The sequence below is a fragment of the Rhipicephalus microplus genome, unplaced genomic scaffold (genome assembly GCF_043290135.1).
Source record: "Rhipicephalus microplus isolate Deutch F79 unplaced genomic scaffold, USDA_Rmic scaffold_12, whole genome shotgun sequence".
Taxonomy (NCBI): domain Eukaryota; kingdom Metazoa; phylum Arthropoda; class Arachnida; order Ixodida; family Ixodidae; genus Rhipicephalus; species Rhipicephalus microplus.
In genome coordinates, this window is record NW_027464585.1 from 46,021,817 (window position 1) to 46,044,977 (window position 23,161).

General features: G+C 49.4%; 1 protein-coding gene across 4 annotated transcripts in view; it reads right to left on the bottom strand.

Annotated features, from left to right (window-relative positions):
• The window catches only part of LOC119166787 (chymotrypsinogen B), a 1,014,345-nt gene that overhangs the window by 87,696 nt on the left and 903,488 nt on the right, over nt 1-23,161 (bottom strand). The window lies entirely within an intron of this gene.

A 23,161-nucleotide genomic window follows, 5' to 3' on the forward strand; every position in this document is an offset into this window, starting at 1 on the left:
GTAAGTGTTCTCAATGTATTTATTTATTCACAGATTACCTGCATCGCCATACAAGCATCACGTAAGAGGGGAACAAAGAAATGCGTAGCAAACTGTAAAAGTGCACACAACACAAACTACCCTCACATTTACGAGAACATAAGTATATATATATATATATATATATATATATATATATATATATATATATATATATATATATATATATAAACATAAGAACATAAGAAGATCATAAGTATATATATATATATATATATATATATATATATATATTGTGAGCGCTGACTATGTACTTCATTCATTTTCCTCTGTATGACCAAACCATTGTAGTGATCACCGTATGTCACGCGGGCTGGCTCGCTGGCTCGTGCGTCTGGATTAAAAAAGATAACCTGGTTGCTGCCTTACCGGACGTGGTCTCATAAGTGGTGGAGGTGCTTTGGTTCCCACGTCCTCCTGCTCTACCCGTCACCCCTGCAGCTCCGGTCTGGTCGACGGTTGTGCCCTGAAGCAACAGCGATGGCAGAACCCAACGCACCCGCTGCTGCAACCGCTCCTTCCCAGCCACTCAGGCTTCACTACACCGTGAGTACCTCTCATCGAGACCCTCCGGTATTTTCCGGCCTTCGCAACGAAGACGTCGAAGAATGGCTCGACAGTTATGATCGAACCAGCGTTTGTAATTATTGGGACGAGGCGCACAAACTGCGCGACGTTTTTTTACCTCGATGGCGTCGCTAAAACCTGGTATTACAACCACGAGAGTGACTTCTCCAATTGGTCGACCTTCACGGGGCATCTCCGTCAGGCATTTGGAACGTCCGCAGGATGCTCTGCAGCAGCGAAACAGAAGCTCGCAACCCGCATCGAGGGGGACGACGAATCGTATACGTCCTACATTGAAGATATTTTGGCTCTCTGTCGCCGAGCACAAAATGACATGACGGAGGCCGATAGCATCCGACATCTACTGGAATGTATTGACTCTGTGGCCTTCAATGCTCTCGTGATCCAGAATCCGACTACCGTCCGGGACGTCATCACTACATGCCAACGCCTGAACGCGCTTCATTCCATGCGCCTTCCGCACGCCTCCTGCGACGCTCGCTTTACCAGAGAGCATGAATTGCGGGCCCTTATCCGCACAATTGTCGGAGAAGAACTTCACGACCTTATTCCAGGCAACCCAACCATTGCGTCTGTCCGTACACCTCCTCCCAACCTGCGTGAGATAATCAAGGACGAACTGGCATCAATGACAACCGCTGCACATGCCCCGTCTCCTGTGCGCTTCCCAGTGCCTTCGTACGCAGAAGTTGCATCGCGGGCCCCTGCACCAGTTCCAACCGTGCCAGCGGACGTCGGATGCGACCATGTGGCTGCGATGACAACGCAAGTGCCAAGGCCACGTGACTATTCTTCATGGCGTCCTCCGCACCCCATCTGCTTCTACTGTGGCATAAGAGGTCATATATCCCGTTTCTGCCGCCGCCGTCATCAGGATGAACGACGTGGTTACTCAGCTTACGATAGAGACTTTGCCCCGAGACCCGATGAATACGATCCCGCACCGTATCCATCCACCTCCCGTCAGTCGCCCTCCCCTCTACGGTCTCATGCTGCGCCTGATCCTACTCGCTCATCTCGCCGCCGTTCTCCATCACCGTTTCGGCATACTTCATCAGCCCTGCGTTCCGCGCCGATCTCTCTAGATTCGGAAAACTAGAAGGTGCAGTTTTTGGAGGGGAAACTGCTTGTTGTCGGAACGTTACAACTCCTCCGTCTCGTCCGGCTAATTCGCTACCTGTTTGTGTGGAAGGTGTTTTTGTTGACGCCCCTATAGACACTGGAGCCACGATTTCGGTAATTGATCGTGAATTGTGTTTTCGCCTGCGTAAAGTGCAAACTCCTTATGCCGGTCCCATGTTATGCGGCGCTAATGACAGTCCAATTTGCCCGACTGGGTTGTGCACTGCTCGTGTTCTCATCGATGGAATTCGTCATCACATACAATTGGCTGTGCTGTCTTCGTGCGCCCATGACATAATCTTAGGCTGGGACTTCTTGTCAGCGGCGTCTGCTGTAATTTCGTGTGGTCGGCCCCTCATTCGTATTACGGACACTGAGCTTTCTTTTGCTGCCGACGTTTCGTAGCCCAACCTTGTGATAGCTGCGGATTTCCTCCTGCCTCTCGGACAAGAACCTGTCCTTACGATCAAGTCACGAGACATTCTAGATGGTGACGCTGTGGTTGTTCCTTGCCAGCGCTACATTTGTCGAGGGATCACCATCGCATCTTGTTGGTGCGGTTCTCCCGTGGTTATGCAAGCATCACGGCCTGCAACACGACGCCAGAACCACTTCTTTTGCCAGAGGGGACCACTGTTGCCAGCATTACCGAAGAAGCACCGCTTTGTGTCGTCAATGGTTCATCTAATTATTCCCGTACTGCTAGCATATCAGAAATGAAATCTAACCTTGACCTACCCAATTTAACTGTCCGGAGGAAACTGGTGCGACTGCATTTTTTTCATAAGATATTTTTTCACAATCCATCAATGAAGCGAGACCTCATTTCACAACCGTCATACCACTCATCGCGCATTGATCATCAGCATAAAGTTGCCATTCCGTTTTGCCGCACCAAATTCTTTTCAGCAGCCTTCTTACCGAAAACAGCCGCCGATTGGAACCACCTTCCCTCTTCCGTTGTATCAATAACAGACCCTATGTTATTCAAGACTGCAATTTCTCAGCAATGCTTGTAACTATACGCAGTTTCCATTATTTATATTTGTCTTGTATGTGCTTGAATTCTTATACATATTTAGTTGACTTATGTTGCCTTCCTGATTTGCGCATCTGATACTTGTTTCTTTATTTTGTCTTTTTTTCTTGTGTGTTATATATGTTGTACCCACCCCCTCTGTAGTGCCCTACGGGCCCTGAGGGTATTCTAATAAATAAATAAATCTGCTTCGTCATTCTCCAAGTGTACGCCAGCGGAAGATGCATTTCCTGCTCTCAAGGCCACTTTGTGTGAACATCTCAACCCAACGCAAACTGATGCCTTGCTAGCGTTATTAATGAAGCACAAAACTTGCTTTGACGTTTGTTCCGAAGGTCTGGGTCAAACAACAGTGACCGCTTATCGTATCGACTCCGACGGATCCCGTGTGATTTGTCGCCGTCCTTACCGCGTGTCGGCTTCTGAACGCAAGCTTATAGAAGAACAAGTCAACGACATGCTCGCGCGCAACGTCATCAGGCCTTCGACAAGCGCATAGTCTTCTCCTGTCGTACTAGTGAAAAAAAAAGGATGGCTCGGTACGGTTTTGCATTGATTACAGATCACTCAACAAAATCACTCGTAAGGATGTCTACCGAATGCCTTGCCTTGACGACGCTTTTGATACTTTACAAGGTGCCGAGTACTTTTCAAGTCTCGACTTGCGCTCCGGTTATTGGCAGATTCTAATGCACGAGTCCGATAAAGAGAAAACTGCGTTTGCTACGCCAGATGGTCTCTTTGAATTCAATGTGATGCCTTTTGGCCTGTGCAATGCCCCAGCTACATTCGAACGGATGATAGACACGGTACTGCGGGGATTAAAATAGAAGACCAGCCTTTGCTAACTGGACGACATTGTCATCTTTTCGTCCAGCTTCTCACAGCACCTGGAACGGCTAGACGAAGTCCTCACGTGTTTAGCTAAGGCCGGTCTCGAGCTCAACACTAAGATGTGTCGGTTTGCCAGGCACAGCATCAAGGTTTTAGGTCATGTCGTCAGTAAACATGGCGTTGAGCCCGATTCCGACAAGGTTGCCGTGGTACTGCGCTTTCCTACACCAACCACACAGAAAGACCTCCGCGGCTTCCTTGGCTTAGCGTCGTACTTCCGCCGCTTTGTACGTGATTTCGCTACTATTGCGGCTCCTCTGCACAAACTTCTGACCACGAGCGCACCCTTTGTCTGGTCGGATGACTGCGAAGACGCTTTTCACACCCTCAAGCAACGCCTCAAATCACGGCCAGTGCTTCACCATTTCGGCCCTTCAGCACCTGCTGTGCTACACACTGACGCAAGTGGACTTGGCATCGGTGCTGTCCTTCTTCAACGGAACCATGCTTCCGAAGAACAAGTCGTGGCCTACGCGAGCCGTACTTTGTCACCTGCTGAGCGAAACTACAGCATCACTGAGCAAGAATGTCTCGCCATCGTGTGGTCCGTACAAAAGTTTCGCCCTTATTTATACGGCCGGCATTTCACAATAGTGACTGACCATCATGCTCTGTGTTGGTTATCGTCTCTCAAAAATTTGTCGGGATGCCTTACCCGTTGGGTACTACGATTGCAAGAGTATGACTACAGCGTCACATATAGGTCGGGTCAAGAGCACCAAGATGCCGACGCTTTGTCACGTTGCCCGCTCTCGCAAAGCGCCGAAGTATCACATTCCATCTGTTCGTCATCGCCCACCAAAGTGACCAAACAGACGTCTGCTGCTTCGAAACAGTTAGTTGCATCGGCGGACCTTCTTTCGTCTACAGATCTCGCTTCGCTCCAACATGCCGACACCTACTGCCGCACAATCATCGATCGACTCACTGGCTTATCGCGTGCTTCAAAAAGCCGCCTAAGACGACAAGTTGCCCGTTTCAAGCTTCAAGAGGGACATTATGTCGGCAAATTTACCATCCTCTGGGTAACTAATGGGTTCTCGTCATTCCTCGCTAACTTCGCCTGGAAGTTCTACAAGCGTTTCATGACGAAGCGACAGCTGGCCACTTAGGGTTCTACAAGACCTACGACCGCCTCAAGACTCGCTGCTTTTGGCCTGGCCTCTCCACTTCTGTCGCCAAGTACGTCGCTTCCTGCGCGGCATGCCAGCACCGAAAACGTACCACGTCTCTTCCCGTGGGGCCATTGCAACCACTGCCGTGCCCGTCCACTCCCTTTAAATTTGTGGGCATAGACTTCTACGGACCTCTTCCGCTTACGCCAGCCGGTCACCGTTATATTGTTACTGCCGTAGACCACCTTACTCGCTACGCGGAGACGGCAGCTCTTTCATCTGGTGCTACCTCTGAAGTAGCCAATTTTTTCCTTAGTGCCATCATTTTACGACATGGCGCACCACGTGTGCTCCTTAGTGACCGTTGCAAGACATTTCTTTCACATGTCCTTGCTGAAGTCTTACAGGCCTCTAACACCATCCACAAGACCATATCAGCGTATCACCCAGAAACTAATGGTCTGACTGAGTGTTTTCACCTAACTTTCACCTAAGAGAAAAAATGCATGCTGCCCGCAAATTCTACTATGAAAGTTCGTTAACAACCTTTATGAAAAACGACCCATCTAAATTCTGGAAAACTCTTAATCCTGCAGGCCCGACATCTTCCTTACTTATTGTGAACGAACAGCCCTCTTCGGATTCTTTAACTATCTCGGAAGCGTTCAATGGTTATTTCAAATCAGTGTTTAGTACAGATGATGGCACCAGTCCCGCTTTCGGTCTTGACAGTACATTGCCTGCCTTCCCAGAACTACAGATTAGTTACGCTGGAGTTGTCAATCTCCTACTGAACATCGACACAAATAAGAGTGCCGGCGCTGATAACATCCCTAACACATTTTTAAAACGTTACGCTGAATGGAATGCGAGGTATTTAACAGTCATTTTTCAGAGATCCCTTGAAACAGGAATTGTACCGCAGATTTGGAAAAATGCAAAAGTTGTTCCGGTGTTTAAATCTGGCGACAAACAAGTAATTCCAAACTATCGACCTATTTCATTAATCTGCACCTGCTGTAAAATTCTTGAACACATTATTCACAAACATGTAGTCACATATTTAACAGAAAACAACCTCCTCTCCCAAAATCAACATGGCTTTCGTGCAGGATTTTCAACAGTCACGCAGTTGCTGGGGTTTACGCACGACATCGCTTCGACTTTAAACGATCGCGGTCAAGTGGACGCCATTTTTATTGACTTCTCGAAAGCGTTTGACACTGTTTGCCACAATAAACTCCTCCTCAAATTAAAAGCCTTTCTGCGCGGCACTCACGGCATTCGCTTGTTATCTTGGCTTTCAGATTACCTAAATTTAAGGCAGCAGTTTGTCGCGTTTAACAATTCGCATTCGTCATCCCTCCCTGTCACATCAGGTGTGCCGCAGGGCTCGGTCCTTGGGCCTCTTCTTTTCCTAATTTATCTCAACGATGTTGTCGAAATAACAAAAAATACAAAGGTCAAACTCCGTCTATACGCCGACGACTGTGTCCTCTATTCTTGTATTAGTACCTCCCGTGACCAAATACAGTTAAATAATGTTTTTTCTTCTTTCCGTACCTGGAGCTCAACGTGGCAAATGGCACTAAACCTTAACAAAACGGTAAGCATGACATTCACAAACAAGAAGGAACCCCTACGTTTTTCCTATGGCCAGAACATGAAGCATGTCAACGAATACAAGTATCTTGGCGTAACATTCTCACCGAACTTAAAATGGCATAAACATATAAACCTAATCTGCTCGAAAGCGCTCCGAAAATTGGGCTTCTTGAAGCGAACGTTAAAAGATGCAACTCACGAATGCAAACTAACAGCATACAAATCCCTGATACGGCCTGTTCTTGAATACGCCTCCGTTGTCTGGTCACCTCACTGCGCATGTGACATAGAACACTTGGAAGGTGTTAAAAAAAAGCAATAAGATTCATATATCACCGTTATGATCACAATTTTTCGCCTTCGTCACACGCTGTACGTCTATCACTCAAATCACTTGAACACAGACGTACTTGCGAGCGTATCGGAACTTTACATAAAATCGTGAACAAGATAATCACCATTGACATGCCCTTTTCCTTTGCCAACTCCGTTGCAAACACTCGCAGGTCAAACCCCATTAACATCACACCCTTCATGCCATTTCTAGATTGTTTTAAGTTTTCATTTTTTCCTTTCACAGTGGAATTGTGGAACAATCTGGATGTTTCTCTCCGAAAGTTGCCTAACAATAGTTTTTTGAATGAACTACCAAACCATGTGTTTTGTTAATTTAGTGTGTATTCACTGTTATGGACCCACTCCTGCAATGTCTCGAACTGTGAGACAGCAGTATTTGTAAATAAAAAAAATAAAAATAAAAAAACTTTGTCCGACATAATCTCTATGTACGTGCAACCGGATCACAAAAACTGGGACACAATACTTCCTTTCGTCACGCTCATATATAATACTGCGAAACAGCGTACGACGAATTTCAGCCCTTTTTTTCTCGTGTATGGCCGTGTACAGACTTTTGTTCTGGACGCCACCTTTTTGTCCACATCTTACAATCCATCTTCATCTCTCCCGAAAGAGTTCGCCACTCGCGTTGCCCGCTGCCGTGAAATCACCCGCACCAACACTGCTACCATTCAGGACAAGAGAAAAATCGACATTGATGCGAAGCGTCGAGTTGTTGTGTTCCGCCCTGGTGACGAAGTCCTTTTGTGAACACCTGTTCGTGTACCTGGGCTCTGCGAAAAATTCCTTCACCGATATCTCGGTCCATACACCATCCTGGAACGAACATCTGAAGTCAACTATCACGTTGCTCCTGTCAACGCGGCTCCTGATCGCCGTCGCCGCCACACCGAGATCGCCCTTGTCTCTCGACTGAAAGAATATATTTGGCGTCCCAACCCTTTCTAACTTGCTTCCCTCTTTCGCGAAGGGGAGAAAATAGTGTGAGCGCTGACTATGTACTTCATCTTCATCTGTATGACCAAACCATTCTAGTGATCATCATCGTATGTCACGCGGGCTGGCTCGCTGGCTCGTGCGTCTAGATTGAAAAAGATAACCTGGTTGCTGCCGTACCGGAAGTGGTCTCATAATATATATATATATATATATATATACATATATATATACATATTGTCACAGAGTCATGACGTGAACGACGGAGCAGACTTCAGGTCGAAGATGTTTATTCAGGCCAAAATTGTGGTTACACAAAATTCAGATTACAAAGAGGCCATGGCACTAACCCCTAGTGCCATGGCCTCTGCAGAAGTCGCTGCATGAAGAGCAGAAGAAACCACCAACGCCAGCGGCATAAGCGGGTTCATCTTTTTCTGCAAAACCGTGAAAAGCTGGGTCACTGCTTTTTCGAAATAGAGGCGTGAAGTAGCACAAAGTGGGTTAAGCTACCGTTGAGAACAACGTTCATTTATGGGCACCGCAAAACGACGAGTAGGACTTGGCTACCACTTTTTGAAATTTCTCGACTAGCACTCCTATTGGTCTACGGCGACCAATTAAGCGGCAGACGCTGAAAAACTCGGTCCGAGAGCGATGGGCACGCATAGGGCCCTTTCAGTGGATCTCTCCACCGCCGAATCAAATTCGGCGCACTTTTGGTGGCCCGAAGGTTCATTCTGAACGCTCCCTAATAGTGGCCAACAGAGCAGTGGCCATCGAGCTAAGCGACGAAGCGTATCGGCATTTATATACCTGCCATTGAATATTCTAGCGTTATCGAGAGCGGTGATGTAGGTTGCAAAATACTATGTAATGTTCACGAAGTAGGCGTAATCTTAACAAGATGATCTACTGCTGTCCCAAAGGTTGTCGAACAGTGAGGCATGGTTCGCGCTGAGAATTATTGGCAGTAAAACGTGTTTATAACAGAATATGATGATAGAATGTAGCAGTGCCCCCCCCCCTGAAAAAGGCATCGCTTCATGCTTTAACGAACGACCAAAGTATAATAATATAGAAAATAAACAATTGTTAGGTACAAGCAATGAAGCCCAGCCAGTACAAAAACATACAGTCCACAGGTTCCCTCATAAAATAGCCTGAGGTGCACGACATGGACGACTTCACGTCGGGCATGGCAACGTTGACAGTTCGTAATGCCATCGGGAACAACCTCGTAGTCGAGTGGTCCAAGACGTTGAACTACTCTTCACGGTCTAAAGTGCAGGCGCAATTTTTCCCTGAGCCCACGTCGGCGTATCGGCGTTCTACTCAGACACTGTCCGCGGGCTGGTAATCCACGAAGCTTCGTCGAAGATGGTGACGGTGGCTGTTGGTCACCTGCTGATTCTTGATGCACCCGCCGGTGAGTTCACAAGCTTCTTCTGCGTGCAGAAGGTAGGCGGTTACATTGAGGTTTCCTTCGCAAGCGACGTTTGAAAGCATAGCATCAAGTGTCATTGCTGGGCTCCTTTTATAGACAGACTTGTACGGCGTCTTCTGCGTCATTTCTTGGATGGCTGTATTTTACGTGTGAAAATGTTTATCGGTGGTTAACGACAACGCCAGGACAGCGTGAAGAACCGTCCAGCAGATATCAGCACAGCAGCGAACCGAAGCATATGCCGAGAGAGCCGGGCGTTGGCGATGCTGCTCGCTGCAGGTACATCTTTTCTGCACAATCGCCCCCGCTGAAAAAGGAGCCATCCTGGCGACCTAAGAAGTTTCAGGCAGAGACTCATGGTACGGTTTCAGTCGGAAAATAATGAACGATGTCACGTGCACGCTTGCGCATGTCTGATCGGGAAACAGGCTCAATTAGGAAATTATCCAGAGAGGTTTTCTCCAAGTTGCTGTAAGGCCCCTCGTACCAGGGGAGAAGTTTTGAGGAGAGCCCCAGAGTTTGTTATGGGATGGCGAGCCAAACAAGAGATCCTGGGGCATAGCTGCGATCTGAAAGGACGGTGCTACGGTGTTCTTTCTGGCGTTTCTGCTCTTCCGAGGTGAACGTACGGGCGAGCTGGCGGCACTCTTCGGCTTGTTGAGCAGCATCGGAGATAGGTGGACACTCGAAAGCAGCAGGACTGTAGGGAACTAGAATATCGAGTGTATGAAAAGGCTCGCGCCCGTATAGAAAAAATAAAGATGAGAATGTTATGGTGCTTTGTATTGCGGTTTTATATGCTAATGTGACGTATGGAAGAACAAGGTCTCAGTTGCTATGGTCAGATGCCACGTAAATTGAGAGCATATCACCCAGCGTGCGGTTAAACCGTTCCGTTAGCCAGTTAGGCTGTGAGTGGTATGCTGTCGTTTTTCAATGAATGACGTGGCATTCCGAAAGCAGAGTTTCGACGACCTCGGAAAAGAAAGTGCGGCCTCTGTCACTAAAGAGCTCTCGAGGTGCAGCATGTCGAAGGGTAAAGCGACGTAAAATGAAAGAGGTGACATCCTGAGCTGTAGCGCTCGGCAAAGTTGCTGTTTCGGTGTAGTGTGTCATTTGGTCAACAGCCACTGTAATCTACCAATTACCATCTGGTGTCAATGAAAGGAGGCCGTGGAGGTCAATGCCGACGCCATCAAATGGCTTGGCATAGAATGGAAGTGGCTGCAATGCACCAGTCGCACGTGGCGGTGATGATTTGTGTCGCTGGCAGTCAGCACAGCACCACACGAATTCACGTAGAAAATTGTACATGCCACGCAAGCAATTGCGATGGCAAACGCGTTCATATTGTCACGGGGTCGTGACGTGGCCGAAGACAGGAGACTTTATGTTGGGATTTACCTGTTTATTTGGGCGAACTTGTGCCCCATAAACGGGAAGTTCGATTACAGTAGCAGCCTTGCACAGATAGCAGTTGTTCCGGTGTCCAGCAGTAAACACGCAGCCTTGAAGCAACAATGAAAAAAAACTTTTATTTGTGGCAGCGTGCCGGTATATATAATGTGGGGCAGCTGCATTATCGCAGCCAAGCGGTACAGAACAGTGATAAGCAAAAGGCAGATACAAAAAGGCGCATGCGCAGGCAGCTAACACGATACATCTCCCTCCGTATGATAGCAGGAGCTTTGACATCAAGATACACGTGACTTCGTTGAAGTTCTCGTCGTAACCAAGGTGGCTGGGTTTTCGCCTTGGCCGGTCGGACTTCCTTAGTTGGTGTTCTAGCGTTGGGGTTGACGTCGTCGACTCCGGCGAACTTCCTGTTGACGCAGGTTGTACCACTGACGGCGACCATGAATTTTCCTGGAACATGTCTTCGTCGGTGGATGAGTCCTCCACTTCGTCCCTCTGGAAAGATTCACGTGTGGCGAGAAGGTGTTGCCGATTCCGTTGAAGCACCCGACTGTCTTCTGTGAAGACGCGATGAGACCTTGGTGCCACCTTATCCAAAACACGAGCCTTGCGATGCCATGTATCCCCACGAACTCTTACGACTGCATCTTTGTTGAGTTCTGGCAGGGATTTCCCTCTCGACGACTTCGGTTGGCGTGACTGACGCCTGAAGTCCTGGCGTCCAGAGCACGGTCTGAATTCGGGCAGCCAATTTCGCAATTTCCTGCCCTGCAGCAATTATCCTGGAGATCGGCCTTCGTCCAGTGGCGTCGAGCGATAGCTGAGTAGACCAAGCCAGAAGTCCTCCTTCCTTTCACCAGTCTTCTTCATGATCCTTTTAACGATTTGAACTCCTTTTTCTGCGAGCCCGTTTGACCACGGGAATCTTGGACTGGAAGTCACGTGCGTGAAGTCATATCTGGAGGACAACAAAGACAATTCATGCGATGCGAACTGGGGGCCGTTATCAGTGCAGACTTCTAAGGGAATTCTATATCTAGCAAAGATTGAGCTAAGTTTATTTATGACCGTGCCCGTCGTTGTGTCCGGCAGCTTTTCGACTTCAGGAAAGTTCGAAAACGCATCAAACACGCACAGGTAGGAGCTCCCGGCGTACATAAAAATGTAAACGCCAATTCTGTACCAGGCATGCTATGGGGTTGGCCTGAGCACTACCGGTTCACTTTTTTTCCTGTACGCGTATTTTTGATAAGCAGCGCAGTTTTTCACTAGATTTCCGATGTCTCCATTCAGGCCGGGCCAGAATACCAGTCGACGGGCCCTTGCTTTGCACTTATTTTTGCCTAAATGACCTTCATGAATGCGACCCAGTATTTCAGCTCTCATAGCCTTAGGAATGATGAACTTTGTTCCTTTCAGGACAATCCCTTGAACTTCGGTCAACTCTGAGCTGAATGGTTTCAAGCAGCCTTGAGTTCTTCGCCATTTCTCATGCAGCGCAGCACAGTTCATAAATCTGGGTCAGCAGCTGTTGCTTCAGCTAGACGAGCAAACATTTTCTTGCTTACCAGGTCTGAAGACACGCTCACTGCATGAACGTCAACATCCTCTGTGAAGTCATCCATAGTGCCCGGTGCCACTGGCGACGATCTAGATAACATATCAGCCAGGAACATTTGTTTACCTGGGACAAAGTGAAGATAATAATCGAATCTGAGCAAACGCAGAAAAAACCGCTGAAGTCGTGGCGGCATGTCACCAATGGCCTTCGAAGCATTTGCTATCAGCGGTCTGTGGTCCGTCTCAATGACGAATTTGCGGCCGTATACGAAGTGAAAAAACTTCTCGCTCGCAAAAGTGATTGCCATTGCCTCTTTTTCGATTTGTGCGTATCGTTGCTCAGTCTCGGTCATTGTGTGGGACACGTAGGCTACCGGCCGCCAATCGTCGTCATAACGCTGAAGGAGAGCCGCACAGATGCCGTTTTTCGAAGCATCTGCGACGACCTTTGTTTCCCTAGGAGGATCGAAAATGGCTAGCAACGGTGCAGTGCTCCGTAAAGCGCAAACAGATTTCCATTCGCGGGCATGGTTCTCAGACCATTCGAAGGTGGTGTCTTTCTTAAGGAGGCTTCGCAGGAGCGTCGTTCTTTGCGCCAGATGCGGTATGTATTTACCAAAATAGTTGACCACCCCTAGCAGTCTGTGGACGCCGGCTTTGTCAACTGGTGGCGGCATCTCGCTTAATGGTGTTGTCATTGCGGGGTTAGGTCTGATCCCGTCTTGGCTAATCACGTCGCCCAAGAAGTCGATTTCGGTGACCCCGATTTTGCACTTAGCAGCATTGAGCGTTAGGCTGGCGCTCTTGGCCAACTGCAAGGCTGTGCGGAGGCGGGCGTCGTGCTCTTCCCTCGTGCTACCCCATATCAATATATCGTCGATATATATTCGCACTCCTGGGACCTGGTCGAATATTTCATTCATGGTTTTTTGAAAAACCTCAGGTGCCGAAGCTATACCAAAAGGCAGCCTTAGGAAACGGTAGCGCCCAAACGGCATGCCAATCGTGCACACCTTCGTAGCCTTATCTAGAGGAATTTGATGAAATCCAGATTGCGCGTCGAGGCGTGAGAAAAACTTGGCACCGGCCAGCTAAGCCTCAATGTCCTCACTTTTTGGCATTTGATAGTGCTCTTTTTTAAGCACTCATTGATGCGCCTGGGGTCAATGCAGACACGCATTTTACCATCCTTTATTCTCGCGGCGACAAAGGGGCTCACCCAATCTGTTGGTTCGCTGACTGACCACGATGCCTTCATGCTCCATGCGGTCCAGTTTCTCTCGCTAGGGCTGGAGCAGCGCCTGGGGCACCCGTCGTACCGGTTGGACCACCGGGGTTGCATCCCCCCGCAGAACCATGTGGTACTGGCGTTTTAAACAGCCGATGCCCTGAAACAACTCGGGAAATTCTGTCATCGCTTGGATGGTGCTGCTTGTGTTCACTACGTCGACAGTACGAGAGACCAGTCCTAAAGCTTCACTCGCCGACAGCCCCAGGATGGCCTGGGTGCTCTTCTTAACAATGAAGAAGTCGAAGTAACCGGTGTGGCTGTTCGCGACAACTTGTAGCGTAGTAACACCGATATGCTTGATAGCGTCGCCACTGTATGAGCGCCGAACAGAGGAGCTTTCCCGTAACCTGGACTTCGATTTTAGGATTTGGAACACAGACTGAGGCAACGAGTTGGCTTGTGAGCCTGTGTCAACCTTAAGAGACACTTGTTTGGAAGCCACTGTTGCATTGATCAGCCAATCAGCTTTGCTGCCAACGTTGACATCGAGGATGTCAAAGTCATCTTGCTCGTCGCGTACTTCACTGACTTGAGGCCCTTTCTTGCAGCAGGAAGCAAAGTGGTTAGCGCCCCGGCACAGTAAACAAGTTTTGCCAAAGGCTGGGCTTTTTCCACGCTCGTGGAAACAATGGCACCGGGAACACCTGAATTGTCTGCGTGCCTTAACATGCGCAATTGCTTTCTCGAATTCCACCCTACATTCCTCGGCACATTCAGAATATTGTTCACACGCTGCACAATTGGCCTGCCGGTGCATCTTGATCGGCGCTACTTCCTTCTCTGTACTAGCCCAGGCATTATTTTGCTCAGGGCATACATCGTCGGCCTTACAAATGTCTTCCGCATTTTGTAGCGTGAGATCTTTAACTTTGAGCATTCTCTCGCGCCATTACGGATTAACTGTTCCAAAAACAATCTCGTCCCTGACCATAGAGTCACTCAAGGTGCCGAAATTGCAGCTTCGTGCAAGCCGCCTTAAGTCCCGGGCGAAATTCTCAAAGGGCTCCCCCTCTGCTTCCGTTCTTGAGCGGAAAACCTAACGCTCGTATACTTCGTTCCGCTGCTGTTGACAGTACGCCTCAAACTTGCTCGTAACAGTTGCGTAATCTTCCTAGCTTTCGTTCTCAAAGAAGGCAAAGTTGTTGAATATCTCTAGGGCGTCCTCTCCGGCAACGCTGAGCAGGAGTGCTGTCTTGGCTGCCTCCGACCTCGGTTCTTTCAACGGCTCCGTGGCCTGCAGGAACAGCTCGAACCTCTGCTTGAAAAGGCTCCAGTTCTTTGCTGTACTTCCCGAGAGCACCAATGGCTGTGGTGGCTTCAGTAGTTCCATCATGAAGGTGCACGGTGACGCCCCTCTGCCTGTTGTCACTGCTTTGGCGAACGTGATCCCACTTCTGACACCATGTTCCGGTGTCCAGCAGTAAACACGCAGCCTTCAAGCTACAATGAAGAAAAACTTTTATTTGTGGCAGCGTGCCGGTATATATATCGTGGGGCAGCTGCATTATCGCAGCCAAGCGGTACACAACAGTGATAATCAAAAGGCAGATACAAAAAGGCGCATGCGCAGGCCACTAACACGATACAGCAGTGCACGGAGCATCGGCCGTCGATCAACTACTGACAAGCGGCGAAGCGCGTCAGCATTTATACTCTTGCCGTCGAATGTTCTAGCGTCATCGCTGGCGGTGGCGTAGGTTCCAGAATAATCTGTCCAGTTCGCAGAGTAGGCGGGATCTTATCAAAATGATCTACTAGAGTCCGGAAGCTTCTCGAAAACTGCAGGTGTGGTTTGCGCTGAGAATTGTGTAGTGTTTTCGGCAGCAACAAAACTTCACAAATGGAACGTGGCATTGCCCCCCTCTGAAAAGGCGTCGTCCCGATGCTTTAACTAAAGATGAAGGTACAACAATAATGCGAGAAAGTAGAATGAATAAATTATGACACAATCATAATACAAAAAAACTGTTTCAGTTTGTCAAGGCGCATGAAACGGCTAGCGGCGCGCGACATGGACGACTTCAGGTCGCAATCGGCGTCGTTGAGAGTTTCTGATGCCGTCGGGGACAACCTCGTTATCAAGTGGGCCGAGTCGTCGAACCACCCTGTACGGTTCGAAGTACCGTCGCAGAAGCTTTTCACTTAGTCCACGTCGGCGTATCGGCGTCCACACCCAAGCACGTTCACCGGGCTGGTATTCCACGAAGCGTCGTCAAAGATTGTAACGGCGGCGGTCGGTCATCTGTTGATTCTTGATACCGAGACGCGAAAGTTGTCGGGCTTCTTCGGCGCGTTGAAGGTACTCACTCACATCGAGGTTTTCTTCGTCGGTGACGTTGGGTAACGGAAGGAGCCCGGCATCGAGCGTCGTTGCCGGGCTCCTTCCGTAGACCAATTTGTATGGAGATATCTGCGTCGTCTCCTGCACCGCCATGTTGTATGCGAAGGTCACGTACGAAAGAATGGCGTCCTATGTCTTATGTTCGACATCGACGTACATTACCAGCATGTCGGCGATCGTCTTGTTAAGCCGCTCAGTGAGGCCGTTGGTCTGTGGGTGGTACGCTGTCGTCCGGCGGTGGCTTGTCTGGCTGTATGCCAAGATCGCTTGAGTTAGGTCGGCAGTAAATGTCGTTCCTCTGTTGGTGATAGAGACCTCTGGGGCGCCGTGACGTAGGACGATATTTTCGACGAAGAACTTAGCTACCTCGGATGCACTGGCTTTGGGAAGGGCTTTAGTCTCGGCGTAGCGGATGAGGTAGTCGGTAGCTACCACGATCCACTTGTTTCCGAAAGCCGACGTCGGGAACGGCCCCAGTAAGTCCATACCAATCTGCTAGAAAGTTCGGCGAGGTGGTTCAATTGGCTGCAGAAGTCCCGCTGGCCTTGTCGGCCGTGCCTTCCGTCGCTGACAGTCCCGGCATGTACTCACATAACGAGTGACGTTGGTGGTAAGACGTGGCCAGTAGTACCTTTCTTGTATCCTCGCGAGCGTGCGAGAAACACCGAGGTGCCCTGCCGTCGGATCGTCGTGCAGGGCCTGCAGAAGTTCTGGTCGCAAAGCTGAAGGCACCACAAGGAGGTACTTAGCTGGAAGCGGTGAAAAGTTTTTCTTTTGTAGAAATCCGCTTCGCAGGAAGAACGCTGCAAGTGCGCGCTTGAATGCTTTCGGGACTTCGGCGGTCCTGCCTTTGAGATATTCTATTAGGGCCTTAAGTTCCGGGTTGTCCTACTGTCGTTCAGCGAAGTTGTCGGTAGTTATCGTTCCCAAGAAGTAGTCGTCATTCGGGTCGTCGGGTGGTGGTTGGTCGACAGGCGCACGAGAGAGACAGTCGGCGTCAGAGTGTTTTTTGCCGGACTTGCAAATGACAGTAATGTCATAGTCTTGAAGTCTCAGGCTATATCGTGCGAAGTGACCTCAAGGGTCCTTCAAGGTGGCTAGCCAACACAATGGGTGGTGGTCGCTCACAACTTTGAAGGGCCTGCCGTAGAGGTAGGGGCGAACATTCGACGTAGTCCAGATGATGGCGAGGCACTCCTTTTCTATTGTAGAATAATTGGCTTCTGCTTTGGATAGCGATCGGCTGGCGTAACTAATAACCCTTTCAAGTCCGTTAGCCCTCTGCACAAGAACGGCGCCGAGACCTACGCTGCTTGCGTCGGTGTGTATTTCTGTCTCGGCGAATTCGTCGAAATGAGCAAGTAACGGAGGCGTTTGGAGGCGATGTTTAAGCTCCTGAAAAGCGTGTTCCTGCGGCGTTTCCCACTTGAACTCCACGTCGGCCTCGGTAAGGTTAGTGAGAGGATCGGCGATGCGGGCGAAGTTTTTCATGAACCGCCTATAATAGGCGCACAGGCCCAGAAATCGGCGCACCGCCTTCTTATCGCCGGCGGGCAGTCGGCCATCGCCGGCGGGCAGTCGGCGATGGCGGCTGTTTTCCGCGGATCGGGACGAACTCCAGACTTGCTAGTAACGTGCCCCAGAAACAAAATCTCCTCTTACGCAAATCTGCACTTTTCTGGCTTCAGTTTGAGTCCGGACGTCTTGATGGCTTGAAGTACAGCTTCAAGGCACCGAAGATGCTCGTCGAAACTCGAGGAAAATACGACAACGTCGTCAAAGTACACAAGGCAACTCTGCCACTTGAATCCTGCCAGTACTGTATCCATAACTCGTTGAAAAGTTGCAGGCGCTGAGCAAAGACCGAAGGGCATCACCTTAAACTCGAAGAGGCCATCCAGTGTTATAAACGCCGTCTTCTCTTGGTCTCTTTCGTCGACTTCGATTTTCCAATAGCCAGTCTTGAGGTCCATTGACAAAAAATACTTGGCGTTATGAAGCCGATCAAGTGCGTCGTCTATTTGTGGGAGAGGATACACGTCGTTTATTGTGATTTTGTTCATGCGGTGATAATCGACGCAGAAACGTAGGGTTCCATTCTTTTTGTTCACTAACACCACGGAGGACGGCCATGGACTCTTGGACGGCTAGACGATGCCATCCTGTAGCATTTCATCAACTTGTCTCTTCATGGCCTCACGTTCTCGCGTCGAAACCCTGTACGGACTGTGACGGAGTGGTCTGGCAATTTCTTCGGTTATGATGCGATGTTTCGTGATTGGTGTCTGCCGAATTTTTGATGACGACGAAAAGCAATCTTCGTATTGCGGGAGCAGGGCCTTGAGCTGTTCTTGTTGATGGTTTAGAAGTCTGGGATTGGCACCGAAAGCTATGGGAGGAGCTTGGTTCCTGTGAGTAGGTTCCGGAGAATTGGCGAGGGCATAAGCACTGGTGGCTTCGACAATTTCTTCGATGTATGCAACTGTTGTTACTTTGTGCACATGCTTTTACTCATTGCTGAATCTCGTGAGCATAACCGTTGCTTTGCCTTCCCGCAGCTCTGCGATTCCTCTTGCGACGCAAATATTTCGGGTGACCAACAGAGGCTGACTGCCTTCAACGACGCCTTCCAAGTCAGGTGATTTAGGAGCGCCGACTGAAATATTGACGCTTGAGCGAAGCGGAATGGTGACTTGTTCTTCCAGCACATTCAAGGCATGGTTTCCTGACGGCGTACGCGGTGGTAGTGCTTCTTTTGTGGATAACGTTATCGACTTTGTTTTTAGGTTGATGACAGCACCATGGAGGCATAAGAAGTCCATGCCAAGGATGACATCTCTCGAGCAACGCTGTAGGACTACGAAGTCTGTAGGAGAAATACGGCCGTTAATTGTGACTCTCGCTGTGAAGATTCTTGCAGGCGTTACGAGTTGACCTCCGGCTGTGCGGATTTCAGGGCGTTCCCAAGCTGTCCTAATTTTTTTTAACTTCGCGGCGAACGACCCCCTGATGACGGAGTAGTCGGCTCCAGTATCGACGAGTGTGGTCACACGGTGGCCGTCGATAAGAACGTCGAGGTCGCTAGTTCACCGTCTCGCATTACAGTTAGGGCGTGGCGTCGGGTCACGGCTGCGTCGGCTTGTTCCGCTGCTTCCATGTTGCGTCGTCCGGCCACCTTTGGTAAGTGAGCTTTTGCCTTCAGGGCTTTACCTGGTTGGCGTTGTGCTCAGAAAGCTCCGTCGCGGCGTCGTCATCGTCGGAGGATCTTCGGTAGTTCGTCGCACAGCAACCACACCTCCATCGGTTGCTGCCCTTTGTTTCCCGGATACGGGCTAAGAGACTGGCCCCGCGTTGGGCCAGAGTACTGCCGGTGGTGCGGTGACGTGCGGCGGCTGGGCGACGGCGAACGCGAAGGGCTTCGTGGTGTCCACTGAGTTCCTGTCAGATAGTCGGCGATGTCACGTGGTCGTTCTCCTGGCTGTGGACGCGGTGCATTGACGGCGAAGCCACGCAGTCCTATCTGTCGGTACTGGCAACGGCGGTATGTGTGTCCGGCCTCGCCGCAGTGGTAACAGAGCGGGCGATGGTCAGAGGTGCGCCAGACGTCAGTCTTCCTCGGTGAACTGCGCTGGGCCGCTGGTGAACGGTATGACGTCGGTGGGGGTGGTGGCGGCGGTGGCGTCTGTCGACGGAAGTGCGATGGGGCGGCGTTTTGGCGTGGACGAGGAGGAGCGTTGTGGCGCACTGCAGCGGCGTAGCTCATAGGTTTTGGCTTGGGTAGCGGTGCTTGGGGAATTCGAAGCGATTGCCGAATTTCTTCTCGCACAATGTCGGCAATCGAATCCACTTGAGGCTGCGCCGAAGGCAACAGCTTGCGCAGCTTTTCACGCACGATCGCTTGGATCGTTTCGCGCACGTCTTCGGAGTTACTGGCTTGAGCAGCAGCGCATTCTGGAGTTAGGCGACGATTATACTATCTGGTGCGCATGTCCAGGGCCTTTTCAATAGTGGTCGCTTCAGATACAAATTCTTGGACGGTGTTCGGTGGATTTCTCATCAGTCCCGCGAAGAGCTCCTGTTTGACCCATCGCACGAGGAAACGAACTTTTTCTCCTCAGGCATGCCGGGGGCAGCGTGACGGAATAGTCGGGTAATTTTTTCTCTGAAAATGGCGACATTTTCATTTGGTAGCAGAACCCGGGTCTCTAATAAAGCAGCGGCCCTCTCTTCGCGAGCGACGCTCGCGAACGTTTGCAGGAATGCACCGCAGAAAACATCCCACTTTCGGAGCGTGGACTCCCGGTTTTCGAGCCAGGTTCTTGCGGTGTCTTGCAAATAGAAGAACAAATGACGGAGCTTTTCGTCATGGTCCCAGTGGTTGAAGGCGGCCACGCGGTCGTATGTTTCTAGCCAGGACTCCGGGTCTTCAAACGATGACCCATGGAAAATTGGTGGTTCGCTGGATTGATGCATGACCATCGTGGGCTGCGACGCTGCGGTTGTCATTGTCGCTGCAGTCGCGGTCATGGCCTTGGTCTTCCGCGCCTTGTCTTGAAGGAGCCCGTACTCTGGTGGTAGCCCTTGCTGTCGGCGGCTTGTTCGCTGCTCCTGGTTGGCGTCGGTGTCTTCTCCGCGACGTGGGCTGGGTTCATGGCTTGACGGGGGCGTCCGGTACATGAACGGAGCAGCACCTCCACCAGATGTCACGGGGTCGTGACGTGGCCAAAGACAGGAGACTTTATGTTGGGGTTTAACTATTTATTTGGGCGAACTTCTGCCCGATAAACGGAAAGTTCTATTACAGTAGCAGCCGTGCACAGATAGCGTTTGAGAGAATTTTATTTCCGGATATATCTTACACAGCTTATGTGCACACATAAAAATGGATCATGGCGAACAGTGCGTATGCACAATGCAAGCTGTTATAGACAGGAAAGAACTTATAGCGTATGCAGTGACGTACAATGCGAAAATTGTACAACAAAGACAGGACATTCATGACATTGAGATGATTTACCTTAAATGAACAGTAAGGCTATATGAACAAACAAGGTGAGGTCATTTACAGTGTAGCGTGATATTTTGCATTCACCTGTGAGGACAATTTGCTCTCGCGCTCAAGAACAATATTGCACAAAAGGGACATGTTTCTAAAGAAGAAAAGAAAAAAATACACACTGTATTGTCACAGTGGTACAAGTTCTAGCCCACCTCCTCAATAAGGGAGGAAAGGCATGGACACTCTGTTGTTTTTTACAATAATAAATCGCGTAGCCTACCGTCGGAGGAAAGCCTCCTCTCCCAGCATGACTAGTTCTGCGTTAAGATGCATAAGAATTATGTTTCTTAGCCGTTGTAGTAGGGGAAACATGGCTCTCTGGGGGCGTCCCCTCAGGCAGGCCAGTCCCCTTCGTTTCCATAAGACGAAGGCTCCTATAGTCATTAAGAGTACGACAAAGTTATCCCTGTGGCTAGACTTTCACTGTATACTTGTTTGGAACATCCTGGTAACCATGCGCCAAAAGATGCGCGCTACTATACATTCATAGAAGACATGGTTCAGTGTTTCGACGCGACCGCATTGCGGGCATGTGGCGGAGGGCGCCACGCCCCATGGTTGTCGGCCGTTGGTAAGGCCCCCCATTCCCTGTGCCAGTTTAGGTCACGGACCTCGGAGGGGAGAGACGTGTTTGTAATAGTCCAGTGTCTTTTCGCCTGGCATTTCCGGCGTTGTTCTTCAGATAGGTTTTTAAATGCTATTAATTCGCTCATGTCGGTGGGAGACATTTCCATAAGTTCTTGAACAGGAAAATCGTTTCGCCATTGTTGCAAAGAGTTTATAACGTGTGTGTAATACGCTGGTGGCTGCTCTGCAGCTGGTCTCGTCTCGTTTAATAAACGAAAAAGTCTTCTAGAGGTTCCTAGCAGATACACTACAAGTTGCCTGCCTCGATACGACGAGTTCTCTAAGAGTGCCTAGGTGTTTTTGAGAGCCAACATGCGGAACTTTACATCAAGGTTGGGTACACTGAGCCCTCCCCATTTTACTGGTAGGCGAACCAAGGCTCTGGCAACAGCTTCGGCGTGGCCATCCCAAAAAAAGGAGCCGCACGCAGTAGCCACTCCCAGCAAAACCCGTCGAGGTGGTCGTTAATTCTGGCTACATAAAGCAGTGGCGCTGTTATGCTGGATTTAATTAGATAAGCTCTTTCAGTAAAAGGTAGTTGAAACGTTCTGGCGATTTCAATACGTCTGTCCACTTTGTGTTGGATTTCTTTCCATGTGGTGTGGGCTACCTCACCAGTCGAAAGGAAAGTTACACCTAAGACTTTAACGCCTTGGACGATTTGGACGCCATCAGGGAACTCTTCAATGTGCATCTCAAAGTACAATGCCTTGCTTTTTTTGGGAATGAGACGTGCTTCTGACAGGTAACTATACGTGTGGAATATTCACAGAAAGGCTCTGTAGCTATCTATGTTCCGAATAAACAACGAGATGTCATCGGCGTATGCCGCTACTTTCACTTCGCCCAAGCCTGGTAGAGGGAAACCACGTATCGAAGTACATTTCTGGATTTGTTTCAATAATGGATCTATGCATAATACAAAGAGAATTGCGGAGAGGGGACAGCCTTGTCGAATACCCTACTTACTGCAATAGGTTCAGATGTATAGCAATTCACTACTAATGACGTTTCAAAGTCTGTGTAGAGTAAACGGAGGGTGTCAGTTAAATGTGCTGGGAAGCCCTAACACTCAAGCACAGCGAAGAGATAGTTCCATTCTATGCGATCAAAAGCTTTTTCCTGGTCCAAGGAAACAAAAGCGTCAAATATTTGTGTTCTTGTAGCGTACGTGAATAAATCGCGAGTCAGCGCAAGCGAGGTACAGATCATACGACCTGGGACACAGCATGTTTGTATGTCGCTTACTATTTCCGGTAGAATGATTGTTATGCGGTTTGCAAGGATGGCTCTCAATATCTTATATTCTGAGTTAAATAAGAAAATGTGCCTCCACGCTCTTGGGTCGGACGGCTCTCCCTCGCTTTTAAGCAAGAGTATAACTCTGCTCTCATGAAATGTATTAGGTGTGATTTCGTCAACAAGAAGCCCATTTAGGATTGTCAAAAGGTGGTCTTGTATTGTTTCAAGGAAGGCTTTGTAGAAACTCAAAGGTATCTCGTCAGGGCCGGCGGCGGCGGTTGCGTTCATGTCCTGATGCACAAAGCATAATTCATCCAGCGTCACTGGGCAGCACAGACCATCGCGGAGCTCCTCCGGTACGCGGGAAATTCCCGCGCAAAACTCGTTAACTATGTTGGTGTAGTTCACGTCGCTCGCGTTCTCTGCCCTGAAAAGATTCGAAAAATGTGTTTGAAAGACCCTCTTTATGTCTTCTGCTCG